Here is a 25,309-nt window from a genome sequence, read left to right as displayed (position 1 = left end):
CCCAGGTAGACATGGGGAGAATGCACAAACTCCACACAGACAGTCACCCAAGGGTGGAATTAAACCCAAATCCCTGGCACTAGGAGGCAGCAGTGCGAACCACTAAGCCATTGTGCTGCCCTTTGGAGGCCGGTCAAAGGAGGGGGAAAGGGATGTGGATGCAGGAGTTATCAGATGCAGAGCTGGGAAAGATTGGGATGGGTTGTTACATCCTGGCAGTTGAATAGAGGGTCTCATGTGGAGTGGAGGAAGGGGCTTAATGTCAGGACTGGAGCAAGAGAAGAACAGAGATTGATCCAGTGGGTTCTCAGCTCCGGGACTGTTGCATCTCTGGGAATATCAGGTCAAAGTCTCGGCCATGTAAGTGGTATGGGGAAGGTGCAGATGGGGAGGAGGGATATGAGGTAACTATAGGTCTGTTCAATAACTATTCAAGGGTTAGAATATATATTTAATAGTTGAACTGTTCCTGAATAACCTTTTACTTAATTTATTTAGACAAAAGTGAGGACTGCAGATGCTGGAAACCAGAGTCTAGATTAGTGTGGTGCTGGAAAAGCACAGCAGGTCAGGCAGCTGTGCTTTTCCAGCACCGCTATAATCTAGCCCCTTAATTTACTTGGAGCCCCTCAAATTCTCCAAATTAAATGGACATTTGTGAAGGATTTTAGGTGTACAGGAATTGCCAGTGAAATCTTCAATTTTCCAGGTTATTAATTTAAATCAAGAAAAGTTGCAGGAAAACTGCAACACAAAGGGTCTCAGGGTACTTGTGCATGAAACACAGAAAGCTAGCATACAGGTACAGTGGGTAATCAGGAAAGCTAGTGGAATTTTGGCCCTTATTTCAAATTGAAATTAAAAGTAGGGAAATATCACTGCAACTGAATAAGGTGCTGATGAGACCAAATCTGGAATACCGTGAGTAGCCTGGGCCCTCTGATTGAAGGAAAGATATTACTATGATATTTGATCAACCCGTGCACTTCTGATCCCATAGGTTTTGGTTCACAAAAGGTTTGCTGTATTTCATTGGAGATAGTTCAGAGAAGGTTCATGATGATCCATGGTATGGAGGGATTATCTTTAGGGGCAAACGTTAACAGCTTGGGACTCTATTTATTGGAGTTGAGAAGAATGAGAGGTGATCTCATTGAAACATTAAGAGGCTTGATGGGGTAAATGCTGAGAGGATGTCTCCCCTCATGGGAGAGTGTAGACAAAAGGGCATAATCTCAGAATAAAGGGATGCTAATTTAAGGAGGAATTTCTTCTATCAGCCAGCACCTTACTCAGTTGCCATGATACATCCCTACTTTTAGTCTCAATTTGAAATAAGGGCCAACATTCCATTAGCTTCCCTGATTACCCACTGTACCTGTATGCTAGCTTTCTGTGTTTCATGCACAAATACCCTGAGTCCCTTTGTGCTGCAGTTTTCTGCAGCTTTTCTTGATTTAAATTAAGAATAACCTGGGAAATTGAAGATTTCATTGGCAATTCCTGTACACTTAAAATCCTTCACAAGTGTCTATTTAATTTGGAGAATTCAATGGGCTTCAAGTAAATTAAGTAAAAGGTTATTCAGGAACAGTTCAACTATTAACCCTTGAATAAAGTTAAAAATCACACAACACCAGGTTATAGTCCAACAGATTTAATTGGAAGCACACTAGCTTTCGGAGCGACGCTCCTTCATCAGGTGATTGTGGAGGGCTCGATCGTAACACAGAATTTATAGCTATAAATTCTATAAATTCTGTGTTACGATCGAGCCCTCCACAATCACCTGATGAAGGAGCGTCGCTCCGAAAGCTAGTGTGCTTCCAATTAAACCTGTTGGACTATAACCTGGTGTTGTGTGATTTTTAACTTTGTACACCCCAGTCCAACACCGGCATCTCCGAATCATAACCCTTGAATAGTTATTGAACAGACCTTTTCCACAGAGAGCGTAAAAGCCTTGGATTTATTTAAGGCTGTGATAGATTCTTGATCAATCAGGAATCAAGGGTTACTGGAAAAGTCAGGAAAGTGGATGTGAGGAATGTTGGATCAGCCATGATCCTGTTGAATGACAGAGCAAGCTCAAGTGGCCAAACAGCTTACTGCTATTCTTATTCATTATGGCCTGATGGTAATTGTCCTAATGAGCTGCAATAACAACTGTTGTCTGACTGTCAGCAAATTCGATCCAAAGCTTCATTGAGTTGTTGCTACAGCTGAAACCTTGTCACCTGACAATTTACAAGCGAGATCTATTGTTCATTAACTTTCTGAACAGTGTTCAGTCAAATGCAGCTTTAATCAATCTGATCAAAATCCAGAAACCTCCTGAGTGTAATTACAGTCTGTAGTTGTGCTTTGGAAAGAACTGTTTTATTCTGGACCATGTGACTGAGGGTATAGGCCATTGTATAACAGTTACCAACTGCAGATGTTGACTCCATAATGATTCACACAAGCAGAAAACTAAGAATGTAAGGGGACTAACTGATCTCATTCCCTTTCAGGGTCAAGACTATTGTTACAATTACCTATGCAAAGCAACATATTATTAGTTGCCATTGCTTGTCGTGGTCAGGCTGATTGTTTTTTGTACGTGGCTATAATTAAAGACTGCAAGTGAAGTAGTACAAGATTCTTGAACTCTGGGACATATGCAACCCACCCAAAGCTGTATTTATATTTTTTTAGCTGTGAGGACAAGCCTCAGAACATAGCTAAACTTGCAACACATACCTCAGGGTAGGCATAGGATAGCAGAATCCAACAAGGGACAGTTCTGAAAAGGACATATTTCAAAAGACTCAGCATGCTATTTTGCTTACACCTGCGTCAGGTTGTCTGTACTGTAAATGCTTGTTGGGTTAGGACGCATGCTGTTATTCTGTAGTTAGAAATACAAACAACATGATCAGTAGGACTCAAACAATATCATGGTTAAGAGTAATACTGGCCATAACATACAGTATAATATTTGACATGGAAAGCATTAACTTGTTATCTGGTCTTGAGCTAAAATAACATGAGGCAGACAATTATTTTATTTTTATTTAGCATGCCTTCAACACATAAATGATAGCTTGCATAAAATAACAAAATATTGCTTGTTAAAAGCTATCATTTCTCCTTCAGACACTTGTTTATTTAATGAGTTTGAAAGTTCTCATTTCCATCAGAAAGGAATTTGCCTTTAACTTCAACAACAAAGTTCTCAGGATTGAGAACCTCCATAAAACTCGGTTCAGTCATACTCAAGGCCTTACCAGTGATCTAACTAGTTGGTAAATTGGAGAGATGCGAAGGATAAATACCTGTCAGATTGTACAGTGGAGGGTAGTAATGGAAACAAGCCTTCCCTGGTGAAACATAATTGTTGAGCATTCGAATGTAACCATTGACTAAAGCTGGTCTCTGTCCTGACACCACAGAGGCAGACTCAAGACATGCTACCCACTCAACAAGTTAAGGAAGATGCACTACATACAAATTCATAGAAGCCAGACCAAGTCCAAAGATTCAGGATATGGTCAAAACAAAGAGAGTGTCCCTTTAAACATCCAGGATACTGCAAAAAAAAGACTGTTCCTGTCTCAATTAAAAATATATTTCCTTGTCCAGAAATTTACTGCAAAGAGGAAAGAACTTGTTTCATTACAGCAGCTGTCTCCCAAGATGAGTATTCATGAGTTTAAGCATTCCCCAGATGATATTGTGGGGCAACAACATGGGTTAAGAGCAAATGCTTTTCTCTGCAAAGGGCATTCAGAAGATTAAAAATCTTGCAGATAAGATAATTGGCAGATAAGGTGGGCAGCACGGTGGCACAGTGGTTAGCACTGCTGCCTCACAGCGCCAGAGACCCGGGTTCAATTCCCGACTCGGGTGACTGACTGTGTGGAGTTTGCACGTTCTCCCCGTATCTGTGTAGGTTTCCTCCGGGTGCTCCGGTTTCCTCCCACAGTCCAAAGATGTGCAGGTCAAGTGAATTGGCCATACTAAATTGCCCGTAGTGTTCGGTAAAAAGGGGTACATGTAGGGGTATGGATGGGTTGCGCTTCGGCAGGGCGGTGTGGACTTGTTGGGCCGAAGGGCCTGTTTACACACTGTAAGTAATCTAATCTAATGACCCATCAATGATCCAGTCCAATAGCTGCAACTGTCTCGGTAAAGAATATTCAAGAATAATCTATCCTCCATTGGAGAAGTGGAATCAAGGTCAAAAGCAAACTGAGGGACAGAATATTTAATTCCTCAAAAGTAACTTTCCCTAATTATGTTAGAAACATGCTAACATTTGATGCAGGTATTTCTGTATTGTCAAAGTGCAAATTCAAGAAAGCCTTTTGCAGATTTTCCCTTTAAAATTGATTTCAAAGTAACAATTTATCCACCTAATCCCTCATTTTGTCTGTGGGTTCAAATCACAGCAAGAGCTCTCAGTTTGTTACAACCAGGTCCTGGGGAAGTTTCTCCAATTCATTATGATTTCAGACAACATACCCCAAGCTGTTAGGCTCCCAAATGATAAGAAATGAATTTGATCCCCTTTTTTTATTCACCCAATCCCTCAGTTGATTGGAGCAAGATTAATTTTAAAGGGATCTGTTTCATTGTGGATTCTCCCAAATTCTAATGAACTTTTTAAAAAATGGAGCATGTTTAACCAGGCTTCATTGAGCTAAGAGAGGGAATGAGTTTCTTATGATTTTATTTATTGCTAATTCTGAGAAGAATAAGGAATATAATGATACACACATCGGTTATAAATAGGAGATAATCCAAAAAAAAAGTTGCAAAAGGCTTTATGGGTCAATCTCTGAATTGTTCATGAAGATCAGATAGTTTTGTGACCATCATAGTGGAGCTTTACGGGAAGCATTAATATTAATAATGAAAGTCAGTTTTAGACATTTTTGGGTTTTGTAGGCTAATTAACATTCTTTTGTGCTGATCCCCTTTTAGACTAGTTTTGTAGCACTTGAGTGAAAACGGATCTCCCTTTTGCTATCCTGCTGCGCAAGGGTAATCACAATATGTTAATACCTGAACGCAGGCTGGTTACCATATGAACATTCAACCAAACTAGCCCACTCTAGTAGAGTTAAAACTGGCTTTTTAACCCCTGCCCTTGTGTATTGTTCAAAAGGAAAAGCACAAGATCTGTCTGCAGTTTGAGACATAATCTGCAGGGGGTGACTAGCTGTTGAGCAAAGGGTCATCAGTGCAACGTTGCCTTTGTAGTCACAAAAGATCACAGCCCAGTCTGCTAGAAGTTGCTGGAACAACTTTAGATTCTACATCTCATTGATCCCACATAATTTAGTTAATACCTGCAGTTGTTAATTCCGTAGCATTCCTATTTTATAAAAAAAAGCATATTTTGAATTAAGAATTAAAAATACTATCAATACTTTCGGTTTCTGACTCCTGATCATGAGAAAATGTACCATGGTTCATTATATGTGATACTTGAAAGGTAAAGCATCAAAGTTTGGTGTAAGCACATTTTCAAATCTCAATATTGAAGAAATTGGATATCAATATATTCTGCATACGTAAGGTCAGAATATATCATGGCAACTTCACCTGCTTATAATGCATTTAATGTGGATTATTTATACCTTTACAGTTTGTTTGTAAACAAATAAGAAAAGGTACTAACCAATTAATTTCTCTTGACAAGTGCATCTCTTCAAATATTTTTTACAGAAAAAAATGATGTGAGAACATGAAAAGTTGTAAATAATCTTCACTGAACCAATTTTAACCAAATTTATGGTATGTCAGTACATTTGAGATAGTGCCCATCAATCTGTCTCGAACTTTACTCAAACCAAAGGCTTTGGTTTTATGGTTTAGATCAGTGTGTGAGACATTTATTGGTTGTCTTGTACAGACAACTAAACAAAAGTTATTTAATTAACTCATTTCCTTCAGTTTACTGAGTCAGTTATTGTAACATTGCAGGCATGTGAAAGAAAAACTGACCCAGGGTAAGTAAATAGTGAGTTGTGTTGTCATTTGTTCCCAAATTGTGTGTTTAATTAACAAAAATTTACACAAAAGAAGATCAAAAATAGAGTTTGTTTTTTGATTAAAGATGGCAGTGATGTTGTCAACTGTTGGTCCTCTAACTTTGTGCCGTTAAGATTGCAGAGAAGGTAAGCAATAGGGTTGAGAAAGGCTGTCAGCAGGAGGGCATATTGTTCCAGGAAACGATTCTTCACCTGATCCTCAGAGAGGACAACCTATACCTGATGCATCTGCTTCACTAAGCACATCCTCACTGAAATTTACAGCCTGCTGCAGCCGCAACTCCAGCCTCAGAACAGGAACCACTCTGTGGATGAATGTGAAGAGATCATGCATTTTTAAAAATGCTCCTTACTGACTAGAGTAGGAAATGCTTGTTACATCTGCAGACCTGGAACCCATAAGGTTAGGGCTCTGTATTCTGAAAGAGCTCAATGCTTTTTATTCTATGTTGTTGAGAAGGCGCAAACCGCAAGTTCCTGACTTTGCGAGGTATCCCCTTGGCACATGAGACATTGACTGCGTACTCACCACTTTACATGTGTGGCATGTCAACTTTGAGAAGAACCCAAACTGAAAGAGATTCAATGTTCAGCTAGTGTATGACCACACACAACCAATCATGTCAGACAATGCCCAGTATCCTGGCAACAGCCGCGATGCCATTCATTCTTCCATCAGCAGAGCCATCTGCATTTAAGCTACCTTGAAAAGCCAAAGGATGACCATTGGGAGCCAAGGCAACATGGTTCAGGACCCACATACATGTGGACAGTATGCACCCAACAATTGCATACTGTCAGCAAAGTTTCATAGAGCTGATCCTCAGCATGTTGGCCCAAGGTCTGATTGCTCTGCCATGCTACTATACTAAGCAGAGATTGATGGCGATGTTGCAAAACTCAACATCATGAAAGCTATGTGGTCAGCTGAGAAACAAGATGAGGAAAAGATGAGGCAATCGACATATCCCATTCCAACTATAACTTTCCATGTCCTGCAAGAGAGCGAGAAATGTTTCACTGAATTGCAATGCTTCTGCCTGCATGATGTGGTCATCATAAATAAATAGCTGGTAGCTTCTGCAAGTTGCAAGATGTGGATGAGAGACTTGGATCAGTGCTATATGTGTGAATATGAGGAGAAGTCTCAAATAACAAGAGGAAAGCCAAGTAAATAGGTACTGTTGATAAGTGAGTGATAGCAGTGTGGTCCATTGACCAGTCTATCAGTTATTGGTGCAGTTGGTAGAACAGGACATTGGAAGATATATTGTGGCTTTAACTACTCATATGTGGTTATTGAACTTCTTACAATACGATTGTACTTCATATTTGTGCACATTTTTAAATTTCTTTCTTAGTACTCGGCTCCCTGATTTTTGTTCATCTGGTTTAAAATCACTCGTATTTACAAATGCTCCAATTACTTGCTCTCTGAACAATGTCTAAATTAAACACCTTTCATTGCAGTTGAATTTGAGTCTCCTCAAACTCACTGGCAAACCTTTATGAAGGCATCCACAGAGCAGCCTTTGAGATCGTTTTCCGGCCCTTGCCATTGACATTGTTTCTTAGAATCTCGAGATTGAAAGGTGGCCTTGCTGGGCTTCACAGGGTTGGTGGGAGAAACTGATGCTTTCCTGCTGGTTTTTTGTCCTGGCTTTAGAAATGCCACAAATTACATTTATTTGTACTTTCATTGTCATCCAGATCTCTTTTTTCAGAGCCTATGACATTTTTATATATATGTGAAGGCACTACAATCCCAGATGTCCAGGAGAAGATGGTTTCTGACGGTGATATTTTATATTGTCTAGGATAACTTATAACTAGAGATTTTCTGCTCCTGGAATTCTCATTTCAGGCTCAACGTCACTTGGCCGAGTCAGTGAACATTAAATCAATTCCTCTGCAGCCATGCTCCAATGTGTTTTCACTGTTGGTAAAAGAAGAAAATATCAGGGCATAGGAATCCAAAATAAAGAAAAAAAGGTAACATACCAGCCTCTTCCTTCAAACAGATAAAATAGTGATGATATTTATAGGGTACAGGAAATGTGGCACAGGAAAAGTCCAATGTGGCCATACACACAGGAGTTTTGTCAGGTTCAATATTATAATCTTTTTCTTCCATTTCTCATTAAAATCTATAAATTGGAAGCCAGCTAGTGAGGGCACAGCTATTGCACGCAGATATATGGTGATGAGCTGAGGAACAGGTGAAGGAGGACCTGCTAAATTGTAGCTGTAGTGAAGAGAGGTCATCACAAGAGTGAGGGAGTGAGAGATTGGGACTATGTGGGAAAGTGGTTGATAACATTAGTTGGGGGAAAGAGAGACCTCTGATCGGGAGAGATAAGATTCCGGCCTTTCTTGAAATACTGAGCTATCCACATCTGTCCTTGCCCAGAAGCTATTAGAAATACCCACAGCTTTTTACTGCTGTCCTCACCAAGACTGAGGAAATGTGCAAGGCAGCTGTTAAATTTAAATCAATTCTCTATTCACACTGACCAAGCTGAATTCAAACAGTAATGAAAGTGTAAAAGCCAAATCTGCTGGCCTGAATATAGCAATGGACACCTAAGGGGCAAGTTGGGATTATAATAATACAAGTCACTAGATGGCGGTGTTGGCATGATAGGGAGCTTTAGGACTCATGAACCCATATGCTCCAAGCCAGCTGTACCCTTCTTTCTCTCCTTTTCTGCCATTTTCTTTCTCTTTTCTTTCATCTTCTGACATCATGGGGAAGCTAGAGCGGTGTTGGCAGCAGAGGTGGCAGGATCAAGGACTCCAGGCTTCACTAGACCCAGAGCCAAGACTCGGGAACTCAGTGGACCGTTGGCTATGGCAAAGCTTGGTGCCCAGAATGGGACTTGATGGTCATGGAGGCATGGTCTGGAAGCGAGGCCTGGCACGGATTGAAGGTGAAGCCTGGTGCAGTCTGGCAGCAAGGCCTGGTGCTGATTGCTTGAAGGACTGTAATGCTGAGTTCTTATTTCTTTTTTTTTCTAATTTATTCCTAAAATCCTGTATCTACGTACCTTTGTACCTGTAAGTGGCGGACTTTGTAAACCTTTTCCTAAATCCATCTATGCCATTTTACTTTTCATGCCAATTTAGTGCAAACTTATGTGAACATTTGACACCCTGCCAATGGTCCTTTGTCCTTGCATCGTCCATGCTAATTTACTCAGTCTCCACCATGGGAGGACCTCAGGGCCCATGCTGTGATAATGTAAAGTTCTAAGCATCTATTACAGACTTTACCATGTTAGCAAAAAGTATGAATAAAAGATATTTCAATAACTTTAAGTACCTAATCCTTTATAAAAACAGACTCCTCTCACCATGCATATCATTCATGTGCAATTAATCTATACATCAACTTTAAATCTACAAGGCCTCCACTGTGATTATGTTAGGTTGTATAAACAGTCAAATAACACAAATCACAATGATAGCCCTCTGGATAGCATGAAGAAACGTTTATTGAAATTGTAAACGCAATTTTTTTTTGTTAGGAGGCACAGTGGAGTTTTTTTTCATATTTAAATCATGGCAAGTATGTAACAGTTCCACAAAGCCTATCAACCTTTCAAGCACATTAATGTCTATAGTAAACCATCCTACAATGATAGCTGGACTTCTCCAAAAGGCTATTTGACATCTCCAAAGAATTCTAGTAGGTTTAGACCTTTTCCTTCAACAACTCAGGCGATGAAAACGGTTTCTGATTCAAGGCAGCTGCTGTTTTAAATGTGAATCTGGATGGTATCTCCTACCTCCACCCTGGTGAAAACGCTGAGATCTGGGTTCACCAGCAGGTTTTCCAGAATTGAGAGTCTAGAATTATTTTGGCTAAGGGTCAATGCCCTTCCAATGTAGCAAAAATCAGGGCCAAATATTCCATATGAAAGTTTCTCACACAGTGATTATGACGAATATATTTATTTTTCATGCAGACTGGTTTATCGTTTTGGCCATAGCAATGTAGAGAGGAGTTTTCCTTGATACTCAAAACCCCATCCAATTCATAGCTCACATAAGAGACCGGCATTGCATAAGGAGGGTTTCGCGCTTAAGGGAGGAAGCTGAGAGGTTGGAGAACTGTGTTTTAAAGTGAAGAGAGGAATGAAGAAGGGATGCTAGCTTTTGGGTGGTGATCTGTAATACACAAAAGATACCCTCAAATATTCTTTTGTTTTTCAAAGGTACCTCTTGAAATTTTCTCAAGGACTACTCTTTTTTTAATTTGGATACAGAACTGGTTCAAAGGTATAAGACAGAGGGCGATGCTGGAAGGTTGCTTTTCAGGCTGGAGACCTTGTGTGCCATAAGGATCGGTCTTGAGTCCACTGCTTTTCATCGTTTATATTAATGATTTTGATGTGAACTCAGGAGATCTGGTCAGTAAGTTTGCAGATGACATGAAAACTGAAGGTTTAGTGGACAGCAAAGAAGGCTATCTCGGAGTACAACGGGATCTTGATCAGATGGGCCAAGGAGTGGCAGATGGAATTTAATTTAGATAAATGTGAGGTACTGCATTTTGGAAAGACAAATCAGTGCAGGACTAATACACTTAAAGGTATGCACCTGGGGTCTGTTGTTGAACAAAGCGACATTGGAGTGCAGGTTTATACTTGCTTGAAAGTGGAGTCGCTGGTAGATAGGATAGTGAAGAAGGTGTTTAGTATGCTTTCCTTTATTGGTCAGAGTATTGGATATAGGAGTTGAGAGGTCATATTGTGGCTGTACAGGACATTGGTTAGGCCACTGTTAGAATAATGCATTCAGTTCTGGTCTCCCTGTTATAGGAAGGATATTGTGAAACTAGGAAGGGTTCAAAAATGATTTACAAGGATATTGTCAGGGTTGGAAGACGAAGAGGCTGTATAGACTGGGGCTGTTTTTCCTGGAAGGTCAGAGGCTGAGGAGTGACCTTATAGAGGTTTATTAAATTATGAGGGGCATGGATAGGATAAATAGGCAAGGTATGGGGGGATCCAAAACTGGAGGGCATAGCTTTAAGGTGAGATGGGAAAGATTTAAAAGGGACCTAAGGAGCAACTTTTTCATGCAGATGGCGGTGCGTATGTGGAATGAGCTGCCAGAGGAAGTGATAAGGCTGGTACAATTACAACATTAAAAAAAAACATCTGGATGGGTATATGAAAGGAAGTGTTTAAAGGGATATGGGCCAAATGCTGCAAGGTGGGACTAGACTTATTTAGGATATTTGGTCAGCATGGACAAGTTTGTTCAAAGGATGTGTTTCCATGCTGTACAGCTCTATGACTTTAACTTTGGTGGCTATGTTTCAATTTTTAGGAGCTATCTTTTGGGGACTACTAACTTATTTGTTCGATGATGCCATCACATGTAACAATATTTGAGTCAACAAATTTACTCAGGAGTCGAACAAGAAAAATGCACTGCAATCTTCAATAATTATCAACACGCTAATAATTTTAAAGCCAGTGGGTAATGTACTCAAATGCATCAGGAAGATTTTTGCTCTGTCACAATGTCATACATTCCCTTTATAACTTACCAGATGTCAGAAATGAGAACCTGATGACCATATGATTCAATGGAGTCAGATCCCTGTCACCTCTCACTGTAAAACAAATATCTATAAGTTCACTAGATTCTAAACATATATAAGTTATGTCAGAACATTTAATTATCATACCTGAAACTGGCAACATCTATTGTCCTTATTGCTTATATGGTTCCCATCTCCAAGTCATGTACCACTGCCCCCTTGGTTCACAACACCCCTGAGCTGGTATAAATCAAAACTGGGACTATTTCATGAAAATTGTGAATGTACTCACTTAGGTGATGCAGTGTCAGGGTATTATCATACAAGCTTGCCAGCTCGCCCTCATTGCAAATCACTATAAATTATCAGTACTGGGAATAGGGGTGAGAATCTCCGATTCAGTAATGTCTAAGAGTTTTAAAGCTGCTTTGTCGTATTTGGGGCAAAGAAATCCAACCCATAGGTTACATTGGGATCCACAATTAAAGCAGTTGTGCTCAGTGAGGTATGCCACTAGCTGCTTGGGTGGTGACTTTGCAAGATCTAACAACAGTGCAGACGCTTTAATGAAATTCATTGGGGATAGGCAAATTGGACCACTATTAATATTTTAATAAGTGACAGGCAACTGCTAGATGTTTTATTCAATCTCACGTAATTTTTCCAGTCTAAGCTCTGCTTCTGTGCTGGAATAGTTATCATGTTGTGGATTTTAAATAATGTGTTCATGGTAGCATTTGATTGATAGGGCAGTCTGCACACAACACACAGCATGCAGTTGAGTTTTCAGAGCAGCATGGTGGCTCATTGGTCAGCACAGCTGCCTCACAGTACCAGGGATCCAGGTTTGATTCCACCTTGGGTGACAGTGTGGAGTTTGCACATTGTCCCGTGTCTGCCTGGGTTTGCTCTGGGTACTTTGATTTCTTCCCACAGTTCAAAGCTATATAGGTTAGGTAGATTGGCTATGGGAAATGCAGGATTACAGGGTTAGATGGGGAGCAGGGTCTGCGCAGGATGTTCTTCGGAGGATTGATAACCTGGTGAGCCAAATGGCCTCTTTCTGCACTGTAAAGATTCAATGATTAAGGAGGTTTATACAAAGGACTACTTACCTTAAGTAAACAGTAGAAGAAAAGCTGGGAAACAATAAAGGACTAAGTTCTGATTAAAGATCAAACATTGGAAATGTTAGCTCATCTGTTCACTCCACAGGCACTTACGCACCTGCTGAGTGTTTCTATTGTTTCTGCTTTTCATTTAGGATACATTTTGTTCATTTTTTTTCTCTTCTTTGAAAGACATCTTCTCAAATGCAATGCATGAGGGATTTTTTTTGTAACAGCTAAAAGAGAACACAGCTGTCTATTCCCACAGAGTCACTGAATACATAGTGCCCTGAGGAAAAATGTCAACATGCAATACACTTCACCATTCACTTCAAGGCTAACTGGTCCAAATTCTCTGTTTAGTTTCATTCAGTAAATGTCATTAATAACTCTGAAAAAATGCTAATGTACAGCAGCAAATTGCTACAATGATTAAATTGAATCTCTACAAGAACTAGTTGGCACAGTGAATTTATTAAACTGGCTTTCCAGCTGTGAAAATTAGGTAAGAACCCAGTGAGACTGACTGATGAAAATCTCCCTCTTCCTGACAGCTGTAAAGATCACAAGTGAAATGAATTTGGGCAGTTTATCGTGAGGCTTAACTGGAGCAGACCCAAAGCACAAATCTGCCCACAATTCAGAGAATAGTAAATAAGGAACAAATCCCTTTTCACATACATCTTCAGATCAAAAAATGCAAAGGAAAATTTTGGGTTTGGATCTGATCTAAAAATAGCTGTGAAATTCTATAAAACCTAATAATGGGTGCAGGAATAATGATAAGCCCTTTGCTTCCAATATTAGCGGTTCATGAACCTTGTGCAGTCACATTTAAATTACCATGCCGGCAGTACTGAGTGGCTGCAAGTCTGTGCAGAAGGTGCAAAATAATGAGCTGTCACTACCTAAAACCAGTTTGTATCTCTTCAGATTTAAGAGAGATGTATTTTGGCTGCAGCAGCCATTCGAACATCTACTGTAATCATATGAATCATTTTCAAGAGTAGGCCATTCAGCCCTTCAAACCTGCACTGTCATTTAATAAGATCACAGCTGATTTGATTTTAACTTCAACTCTATGTTCCTGTATGTCCCCTAAAATCTTTCATCCTACTACTGTTTCCACACTGTAATGTAATCTAATCTAATCTACCAGAAATCAAGAATGTATTTACCTCTGCCGCAAAAATATTTTAAGATTCTGCATGTACTGCCTTTTGAGGAGAGGAATTTCAAAGACTCACAACCCTCTGAAAGAATTTTATTTCCTCACCTGTATCCTAAATTGGTGGTCCCTGATTTTTAAACTATGACCCGTAGTTTTAGATTCTCACATTAGAGAAAACACCCTTTCAACATCCATCTGCTCAAATTCCCTTAGGATCTTTTGTTTCAATTATGTCACCTTTAGCTCTTCTAAGTTCCAGAAGATACAGGCCTAGCCTGTCTAGCCCTTCCTCATAGGGCAATACACTAATTTGAAGTATTAGTCTAATAAGCCTTCTCAGAACTACTATTAATGCATTAACATCTTTCCATAAGTCTAGTGACCAATACTGTATACAGTATGCCAGATGCTAACTCACCACTGCCCTGTATAACTGAAGCATAATGCCCCTACTCTTCCATTCAATTTCCTTCACAATAAAATCTAGTACTCTATTAGCTTTTCTGATCACTTGCTGTACCTGCATACTAACCTTCTGTGATTCATACACAAAGACACCTATATCACTCTGCAGCCTCTCACCATTTAGATAATATGCTTCTTTTTAAAATCTTTCTGCCAAAATGGACAATTCCACATGTTCCCACTTTATATTCCATTTCCCAGATCTTTGTCTCTCACTTAACCTATCTACATCCTTTTGTAAGCTCCTTATGTCCTCTTCACTTCCTTATTTTTGTCTGTGCCATCAGTAAATTTAGCTCCCATACCTTTGATACCTTCATCCAAATCATTTATATAAATTGTAAAGAGGTGAGTCCCTAGCACTGATTTCTGTTTTACACCACCCGTAACATGCTACCTGTGTTAAAAAGATCCATTTGTTTCTGCTCTATGCGTCCTATTGGACAGCCAATCTTCTGTTGAAACCAATCTATTATCCTGTACACCATAAGCTTTTATTTATGAGCAATAGTCTTTGATGTGATACCTTATCAAATGCCTTCTGGAAATTTAAGTACGATATATCCACTGGTTCCCCTTGATCCACCGCACTAGTTACTTAGTGATTTTTAAAAAAGATTTGTAGCTCAAGTTGATGATAAGTATGTAAGTTGGCTTGCTGAGCTGGAAGGTTTGTTTTCAGATGTTGCGTCACCATGACTAGGTAACGTCATCAGTAAGAATTTCTGGTGAAGCGCTGGTGGTATGTCCCACCTCTCTTTATTGATGATGTTACCTAGTCATGGTGATGAAACATCTGAAAACAAACCTTCCAGCTCAGCGAGCTAACTTACATACAAGTTATTTCGTCAAGAACTCTAAGAAATTAGTTAAACATGATTTCCCTTTGACAAAATCATGTTAGCACTATTGGATTACCTTGAAATATCCTATTATAGTGTCTTTAATAAAAGCTTCCAGCATTTTCCCGTGACAGATATTAAGTTAACTGGTCTATCAGTTCCTAATTTCTGCCTCCCAATCTTTTGAATGAAGAAGTTACATTAACTATTTTGCAATCAAAAAAATCTTGCCTGGTTCTAATGAGTTTTGGAAAATTAAAACCAATGAATCAATCTCTCGCTTAAGACTAGTTATTTCTTTTAAAGATCTGGGGAGTTGTCAGCTTGCAGCTCCAACAATTTACTCAGTAATGCTTTCCTGGTAATTGTAATTTTCTTGAGTGTCACCTTCCCTATCAATTCCTGATCTATCACTATTTCTGGGAAGCTAGCTGTATCTACTCCAGTGAAGACCAGTGCAAAATATCTATTTAATTTGTCTGCCATCTTTTTGTCTTCCATTATTAATTCTCCAGATTCATCTTCCATTTGAACTTTTTTAGTAATTTTTTGATTTTTTTTGTCCAATCTTCTGACCTGCCATCAATGTTTACATAATGATATGACTTTCTTTTGAGCTTGTAGCATCAGCCAGTATGGCTGTAACTCTAAGTTACTCTTGCTCATGACTTATATGTTGGATAAAAATGATCCATGTTATGTTCAAGCTCCTATGCTGAGATGAGACTGAACACTTACATGACTCTTGATATTGTCAGGCTTTCCACCAGACCCGTCAATGCACTAAACATTTCAGTGTGAACATCCATCAGATCTCATATGTAGTCCACATTATTGAAGAGCTGAAAATGTGTTGCTGGAAAAGCGCAGCAGGTCAGGCAGCATCCAGGGAAACTTTCCTCATTCCTGAAGAAGGGCTTATGCCCGAAACGTCGATTCTCCTGTTCCCTGGATGCTGCCTGACCTGCTGCGCTTTTCCAGCAACACATTTTCAGCTCTGATCTCCAGCATCAGCCATAGATTATGCAGCATGGCTGTAACTCTAAGACCTCACTTTCTCCACATTATTGAAGAACTCATTGAAGGCAGCAGATACATGGAAACACTACCACTTACAAGATCCAAGCTATTCACCATCCTAACTTGGAAATATAACACTATTCCATCACTGTTGCCAAGTCAAAATCCTGGAACCCCCCCCCCCCCCCCCTCTAGCAGTGAGTCTGCCTACAGTATGTGGACTGCAGCAGTTCAGGGCTATCTAGGGATGGACAATAAATGCTAACCTAACCAGTCACACCCACATCCATAAGTGAATTAGAAAAAGCTATGACACACACTTTGTTGCATGTTGCAGGGCTCCTGGAGAGTAGGACAAGTAGTGGGGAAGTGAAAGCATAATGACATGTCTCTGAATTAGTAATCCAGAGCCCCAGGCAAATTCTCTGGTGATTATGGGTTCAAATCCCACCCCAGGATGAATGGTGAAATTTGAAGTCAATAAAAACAATCTGGAAATATCTGCTGGTATAATAGCAACCATGTAATCTTTGCAGGAGATTCGACGTTTCGGGCATAAGCCCTTCTTCAGCTTACGCCCGAAACGTCGATTCTCCTGCTCCTTGGATGTTGCCTAACCTGCTGTGCTTTTCCAGCAACACATTTTTCAGCTCTGATCTCCAGCATCTGCAGTCCTCACTTTCTCCACCATGTGATCTTTGTCAATTGTCACAAAAACACACATAAAAAAAGTTCACCTAAGGAAATCTGCAATCCTTACCTACTCTGATTGAGATGTGATTCCTGTTGTTTGTGCTTTGGACACTTTGATCAGTTTACGTATTAAAAACACTTTACACAAGTGTTCTTGTTAGTGAGGTGGGCAAAGTGATACAGAATTTAGTTTGCAATTCAACCTGATTTTATTAACAAAATATATTCCTTATTAAAAATACCACATGAGCGTTTCCCAAATTCCCACTATATTTATGCTCTATCAATTCTATCCATCTTAGAAAGGCTAGTATCCACAACAATCCATGTGTTTGAGCTGGGCCATTGGAATTTCCCTCCACTCCAACATGGGGCTGGCTCTCTTCCATGTCAGGACGGATCTTCCCCTGGATTTCCCCTGGATTTTCTTGAATTGTCATGTCAGAACGGATCTTCCCCTGGATTTTCTTGAATTGCCACATGGTCTTCTGCTATAAGTCTTGCTGTGAGTCTTTATTGACTGGGTGGCTTTTAAAGGGATCATGAACTGGGTTCAAAGCACAGAATGAGATTGCAGCAAGACCTTTCACTTCTGCTATGCTGGAGAGGTGTAAAATGCACATCCTCATGCAATGGCTAGAAGTCAAGGTGCCAGAAAGTCTGATTGATACTTCTCCAATACACAACCCTCGGGCTGGTTATGACTAGTTTTGCCTGAACCTTTGTGACCTCTTTGTTTTTGGTTTCCACTGTTCTCTGTTCTGGCTGCTGCTTAGTTTAGTTTGACCAATTTTCTGTCAGATATGCTTCTCAACGCATGGTATTAAATTGAAGAATGACTTCTAAAATGCTCAGCATACATTCAGCACAGTCCCTGCTCACTCATTCACTAACACCTTCACAAAACTGCCTTCTGGACCAGCAGTAGAGTGTGTACATGTGCATTGGACTCCATTATGGAGGCTAAATGACATCCACAGCTACAAAATATCAGGAGCTACACTAACAGATCTTACACCAGTTATGTTTAAAATATATGGACACTCAAAACACAGTTGAGATAATTAATCATCCAAGTAATGGTTTGATAGAACTATGGTTTCCCTCTAGCCTATCACCATCATATGGAGATTGAGGGACTGAAATAATCACAGATGTAGGTCAGGGTATCAAGGAAGAACCAAGGGTACAGCGATTATCATGGGGAATTTTACTCTACATATAGACTGGAAAGATCAGATGGGAAAAAAGTTGGTTAGTTAAGGAATTAGTTAAATATTTTTGTGGCAATTTCTTAGCCTTGTATGTTAAGGCACTAATCAGAGAGAAGTTTATATGAGACTAGCTTTTGACCAAAGAGAGAGTATTAATGCTGGTCCTGATAATAAAGGTGCCTGTGGGTAGCAACAATCATAATATAATTGAATTTTACAGGTAGTTTAAGGGAGAGAAGTGTGGGTCCAATTTAAACCAGGGAAGTTGTAAGGCAGGAAATCAGAAATAGCAAAAGTGAGCAAGAATCATAAAATCATAGAATCCCTACAATGTGGAAGCAGGCCATTTTGGCCCATCGAGTCCACACTGACCATCTGAACAGCATCCCATCCATATCCACCCCCTACCCTAAGCCCGGTAGTAAGTTAGTAATTTAGGTTGAGGGATAGATCCATAGAGATGCAGTTGCAAACATTTAAGGGGATATTCCAGAAAGGATGGAATAGATACTTTCCAACAAATAGCAACTATTGTGAAGAACCACCATCCATGGTTAACTAAAGGCATAAAAAATAATATCAAACACAAAGAAAGACATGATTTTTTATAGATAGATGGCAGGTCAGAACATTGGACAGAATATTTTTAAAAATGCAAGGAATTATTTAAATATTAAGAAGGAAGGAAAAGTTAAAGTACGAGAGAAAATTAGCCAGAAGAGAAGATAAATGTTTCCTTAGATATTGAAGAAAATAAAAAGTTTACAAAGTAAGTGTTGGTCCTGTAGGGAATGAGCCTGGGAGTTAACAATGGAGAACAAAATGATGGCAGATGAATTGAACAGATATTTTGCCTTGGTCTTCACTAGACAATATAAAAACAAAATTTGGGAAATAGGTATAAATCAGGAATTGACAGGGATTGAGAAATTCAAGAAAATTACAATTCCCAGGGATGTAATACTGAATAAATATTTGGAACTGTGAGTTTGTAAGTCTCCAGGCTCTAATGGATTTCATTCTAGGGTCTTAAAAGAAATAGCTAGTGAGATAGTTGATGTATTGGTTTTAATTTTCCAAAACACATTAGGTTTGGAGGCAGTCCTTAGCTTGGAAAACAGCTATCATAACTCATTTATTCAAAAAGAGAGGGAGGCAACATATAGGAAACCACTGACCAATTAGCTTAACATGGGTCATTGACAAAATTTTATAAGCTATTATGGAAGAATTTGTAACAAGGCACTTGGATAAGTTCAAGATAATCAAGCAGAGCCAACATGGTTTTATCAAAGGGAAATCATGCTCAACATATTTATTGCCATTCCTTGAAGTAGTAGCTTGTGCTGTGGATAAAGGGGAACCAGTGAGTGTACTTAGATTTCCACAAGGCAATTAGAAACATCCTAGAAGGTGTCACATCAAATATTATTGCAGATGTTTCCTCTTGTGGGAAAATCTAGAACGAGAAGTCATACTTTACAAATACAGGGTCACCTACTTAAGACAGAGATAAGGAAATGTTGTTTCTCTCAGAAGGGTGAGAGACTTTGGAACTCCCTTTCTCAAAATGTAGTGAATGCAGAACCTTAAAATATTTTTAAGGTGGAGATAGATTCTTGATTACCAAAGTATTGAAAGATTATCGGTGATATGCAGGAATATATAGTTGAGGTTAAAGTCACGTCAGCCGTGATCTTATTGAATTGCAGAGTAGGCTTAAAGGGCTGAGTGGCCTACTCTTGTTCTTTATACATATGTTGCATATTTTGCTAGATTATACATGAAAGTAAATACTTTCACAAGTGCTGAACAATTGGATTCTGTTCTAGTTGAATATTAAAATATCAAAAATTGTTTTCAACCATGCAAGAGCTTTATCATATGATTTTAAATTATTTTTCTCCTGTTACATGCAAAAAACGATCTTGCTTTGCTACCATAAGTCTTTTGAAATTGGAATAATAATAGTCCAGTGGGTTCAGTGCCTGATGACACTTCATGTTTTGGGATTATGCAAGGAGTATCAATAATTCAGGCTGGTATGTGGATCAGTATCAACGCACCTTGAACCGTGGACACAGAGGGTAAGGAGGAGTGAAAAATACTTTGCTGGAAAGCTGCATGGAAGAGAAGCCAACAGGATAAGGAAGAACATTCATCTATCAATACAATTAGCCCTCCTTAAGAGAGATCTGATTTGACAAATCAATAAGTTCCTCCTCTAGGATGATCCACCGTGAGCATTCTGCATAATGCTGGACAGCATGTTGGCTCAGTGGGTGGCACTGCAGCCTCCCATCATCAGGGACTTTGGTTCAATTCCAGCAACGGGTGACTGTCTGTGTGGAGTTTGCACATTCTCCATGTATCTGCCTGGGTTTCCTTCGGGTGCTCCATTTTCTTCCCACAAACCAAAGATGTGCAAGTTAGGAGATTGACCATGCTAAATTGCCCATAGTGTTAGGTGCATTAGTCAGGGGCAAATATAGGATAAGGGAATGGGTCTGGGTGGGTTACTCTTCAGAAGGTCAGTGTGGACTTGTTTGGCCAAATGACCTGTTTCTTCACTGTAGGTAATCTAATCTAATCTAAAAATTGACCATAGTATCCAGGGATGTGTAGGCTAGGTGGGTTAACCATAGAATATGTAGGGTTACAGAGATAGGATGGAGGGGCAGGGTTTGGGTGGAATGCTCTTCAGAGAATTGGTGCAGACTTGATGGGCTGAACAGCCTCTTTCCACAATGTAGGAGATTCTATTATTCAATAAATACTATGGGTCATACTGGCCCGGTCCTCGCATTAGACAACAATATTTTGTTACTTTCCTCTCCAATCAGTGTTCAGTATTTGGGAGCAACAGGCATTTTTATTTTGGCTAACATCACCATCCCTCTGACGCCAACTCCTTTTTCATTTCCACATCTCCAGTGGGTGAACGAAAACTTTGCCGCCCATTTATTCCCCCAGAAAGCTGTTTTGCCACTTCTTTGATCAGGACAGCAGGTTATAGAACATTACAGCTTAGTACAGGCCCTTTGGCCCTTGATGTTGTGCCACCCTGTCATACTAATCTGAAACCCATCCCACCTACACTATTCCGTGTATGTCCATATGCCTGTCCAATGCCGACTTAAATGCACTTAAACTTGGCAAATCTACTACCGATGCAGGCAAAGCATTCATACCTTTACTACTCTCTGAGTAAAGAAACTACCTCTGACATCTGTCTTATACCTATCCCCCCTCACTTTAAAGCTTGTTTTTGCCGTCACCATACTTGGAAAAAGGCTCTCCCTGTCCACCCTATCTAACCCTCTGATTATCTTGTATGTCTCTATTAAGTCACCTCTCAACCTTCTTCTCTCTAACGAGAATAGCCTCAAGGCCCTCAGACATTCCTTCCATACCAGGCAACATCCTAGTAAATCTTCTCTGCACCCTTTCCAAAGCTTCCACATCCTTCTTATAATGCGGTGACCGGAACTGTACACAATACTCCAAGTGTGGCTGTACCAGAGCTTTGTACAGCTGCAGCATAACCTCATGGTTCCAGAACTCAATCCCTCTATTAATAAAGGCCAAAACACTGTATGCCTTCTTAACAACCCTGTCAATGTGGGTGGCAACTTTCAGGGATCTGTGTACATGGACACCGAGATCTCTCTGCTCATCTGCACTCCCAAGAATCCTACCATTAGCCCAATATTTTGCATTCCGATTACTCCGGCCAAAGTGTATCATCTCACACTTGTCCACATTAAACTCCATTTGCTACCTCTCAGTCCAGCTCTGCATCCTATCTATGTCTCTCTGCAACCTAGTACATCCTTCGTCACTATTCACAACTCCACCGACCTTAGTGTCATCCGCAAATTTACTAACCCACCCTTCTAAGCCCTCATCCAGGTCATTTATAAAAATGACGAACAGCAGTGGACCCAACACCGACCCTTGCGGTATGCCGCTAGTAACTGGACACCAAGATGAACATGTTCCATCAACTACAACCCTCTGTTTTCTTTCAGCAAGCCAATTACTGATCCAAACTGCTATGTCTCCCACAATCCCATTCCTCCGCATTTTGTATAATAGCCTACTGTGGGGAACCTTATTGAACGCCTTGCTGAAATCCATACAAACCACATCAACCGGTTTACTCTCATCTAGCTGTTTGGTCACTTTGTCAAAAAAGTCAATAAGATTCGTTAGGCACGACCTATCCCTCACAAAACCGTGCTGACTGTTCCTGATCAGATTATTCTTTTCTAGATGGTTATAAATCCTATCTCCTATAACTTTTTCCAACACTTTACCAACAAGTGAAGTGAGACTCACTGGTCTGTAATTACCAGGGTAGTCTCTACTACCCTTTTTGAACAAGGGAACCGCATTTGCTATCCTCCAGTCCTCAGGCACTATTCCTGTAGACAATGATGATTTGAAGATCAATGCCAAAGGCTTGGCAATCTCTTCCCTTGCTTCCCAGAGGATCCTAGGATAGATCCCATCCGGCCCAGGGGACTTGTCTATTTTCACACTCTGCAGTATTTCTAATACCTCTTCCTTGTGAACCTCAATCTCTTCTAGTCTCGATGCAAGTATCTCTGTATCTTCCTCGCCAACATTTTCATTTTCTATAGTGAACACTCGTCGAAAAATATTTATTTAGTGCTTCCCTTATCTCCTCTGACTCCACACACAACTTCCCACTATTATTCTTGATTGGCCCTAATTTAACTCTCGTCATTCTTTTATTCCTGACATATCTATGGAAAGCCTTAGGGTTAACCCTGATCCCATCCACCAACAACTTCTCATGTCCCCTCCTGGCTCTTCTGAGCTCTCTTTTTAGGTCTTTCCTGACTTCCTTGTAACCCTCAAGCGCCCTAACTGAGTTTTCACATTTTGTCCGAACATAAGCCGCCTTCTTCTTCTTCTTGACCAGGGATTCCATTTCCTTAGTAAACCACGGCTCATGTGTTCTATATCTTCCTCCCTGCCTGAGAGATACATACTTATCTAGGACACACAGGAGCTTTTCCTTGAATAAGCTCCACATTTTTAATGTGCTCATCCCCTGCAATTTCCTTCCCCATTCTACGCTTCCTAAATCTTTCCTAATTGCATTGTAATTTCCCTTCCCCCCCAGCTGTATCTCTTGCTCGGTGGAGTACACCTATCCCTTTACCATCACTGAAGTAAACCTGACCAAATTGTGATTGCTGTCTCTAAAGTGCTCACCTACTTCCAAGTCTAACACATGGCCAGGCTCGTTACCCAGTACTAAATCTAAAGTGGCTTCGCCCCTTTTAGGCCTGTCTACATACTGTGTCAGGAAGCCCTCCTGCACACACTGGACAAAAACTGACCCATCTACAGTACTCCTACTGTAGTGATCCCAGTTCCTGGATCTCTTCTCATTTCTTACCTCAGCAGTTTCTGGACTCACCTTTGGTGCACTGTGAACCCCATAATATTCATCAAGATATTTTCACAATGTTTTGTTCCTCCTATAATAAACCATCATTGGAACAATTACAAACCAAACCTATCTCAAAAGGGAACAGATTCAAAACTCAGGTTGAGGGCACAAATAGAATTTAGTTTACATTTGAAGCTAAAAATGCAGTATTTAAAGGCAAGTAATAAAAATAAAATTCACAAAAAATTGATAAGAACCCATAGGACAGTGACAAAAAGTTAAATTGTAAAGTTATGAGAAAATTACCAGAATTTGAAAAGACCAGGCAATGTTTTCTACAGATATGTTTTCCACACATATTTAATGGAAAGAGTTACATTAGGGAGCTGCAGGACGTAAGCAGTATACATCTATTGGTCAGTGAAAAAAATGTAGATAATACTCTCGGAAGGGTCTGAAAGGGTCAAAGAGAAGGGCCTTAAACACGACCACTATGAAAATGTCTTTTGAGCTTGGTATGGAGAACAGCTTATGAGTAGAAAGGAATGAGGCCCACCATCTGGGTCTTCCTCATAGCTTCTGTAACAATGTTGATCACATCAGTAACTTGTAACAAGCCCGGTAGACCCATTCCAATAAAGAGTTTGGTGAAAGCAAATTTACCTTATAGTTAGCTCAGGGAACTCATGCAACAATGTTGAAAAATAGTATCGATCGCTTGTCCAACAACATCAATTTATTACCTTGCCTCAGTTTTCAGAGAGAAAGTGGGTCATGGAATTATAGAGCTATAAAAGACACTAGAACTTAAGGCTTTTAAATGAATGTGACCAAATGCTTTATCAGCAAGGGTGGCACAGTGACTCAGTGGTTAGCATTGCTGCTTTACAGCACCAGGGTCCCAGGTTCAATTCCAGTCTCGGGCAACTGTCTGTTCTCCCCGTGTCTGCATGGGTTTCCTCTGGGTGCTCCAGTTTCCTCCCACACTCCAAAGATGTGCAGTCCAGGTGAATTGGCCATGCTAAATTATCTGTAGTGTTAGTTGCATCAGTCAGAGGGAAATGGGTCTGGGTGGGTTACTCTTCGAAGGGTCGGTGTGGACTTGTTGGGCCGAAGGGCCTGTTTCCACACGGTAGCGAATCTAACCTAATCTTCCCAGAGGTTGAAGAAGCAGTCACAGGTTCAGTATATCTTAGGGGAGGGTTGAAACGACTGGAATAAGTCAGGAAGTTATAAATAAGTTAGTTGGATTTCAATAGCTGGTAAGCTGTAGAATCAATAATAAGGTACGGAAATATTAATTATCTGAGGAAACAGAGTTAATTGAAGTGCAGAAATGTTGAAGTTCGGTGATTATGATTAAACTTTCACAGTCTTATCTTTATACTCTTGTAGAGCACCTTTTTTTTCATAAAATCAGAGTCAGTTCCGTCTCAGTTTAACTTTGTATAAGAACAAGACCACAGAAGATTAGAGAGTGGGAAAACAAAACCATAAAATTAAGATGATCAAAATAAGGATTAAAAGTTGATTAAAAATTGAAAGGAGTGTGTGGAATTTGATGTTTGTGTCACAGCATTCTATAATCTTAAATTATAAATTTTAATTAATATTATTTAAATATTAGCAGCAACTCCTTTTTGTGACTTTCTGTCAATATTAAAATATTAGCAATGCAAGAATCCTGTCTTCACTTTCTAAGGAAGCCTCTTGGTACAAGTTGCTTTATGATTTTGGCATGAAAACATTAAGACTCAATGAACTTTTATATT

At 39.9% G+C, this 25,309-nt stretch overlaps 1 protein-coding gene across 8 annotated transcripts in view; it reads left to right on the top strand.

The window, feature by feature from the left end:
• slc2a9l2 (solute carrier family 2 member 9, like 2) overlaps positions 1–25,309 on the top strand; it is a 388,528-nt gene that overhangs the window by 261,182 nt on the left and 102,037 nt on the right. The window lies entirely within an intron of this gene.

This window comes from Chiloscyllium plagiosum, unplaced genomic scaffold, assembly GCF_037043375.1.
Source record: "Chiloscyllium plagiosum isolate Xiang-an unplaced genomic scaffold, Cpla_swu_hap1 HiC_scaffold_1, whole genome shotgun sequence".
Lineage (NCBI taxonomy): Eukaryota > Metazoa > Chordata > Chondrichthyes > Orectolobiformes > Hemiscylliidae > Chiloscyllium > Chiloscyllium plagiosum.
Note: the sequence above shows the minus strand (reverse complement) of the source record. Positions and strands in the feature narration are given on the sequence as shown.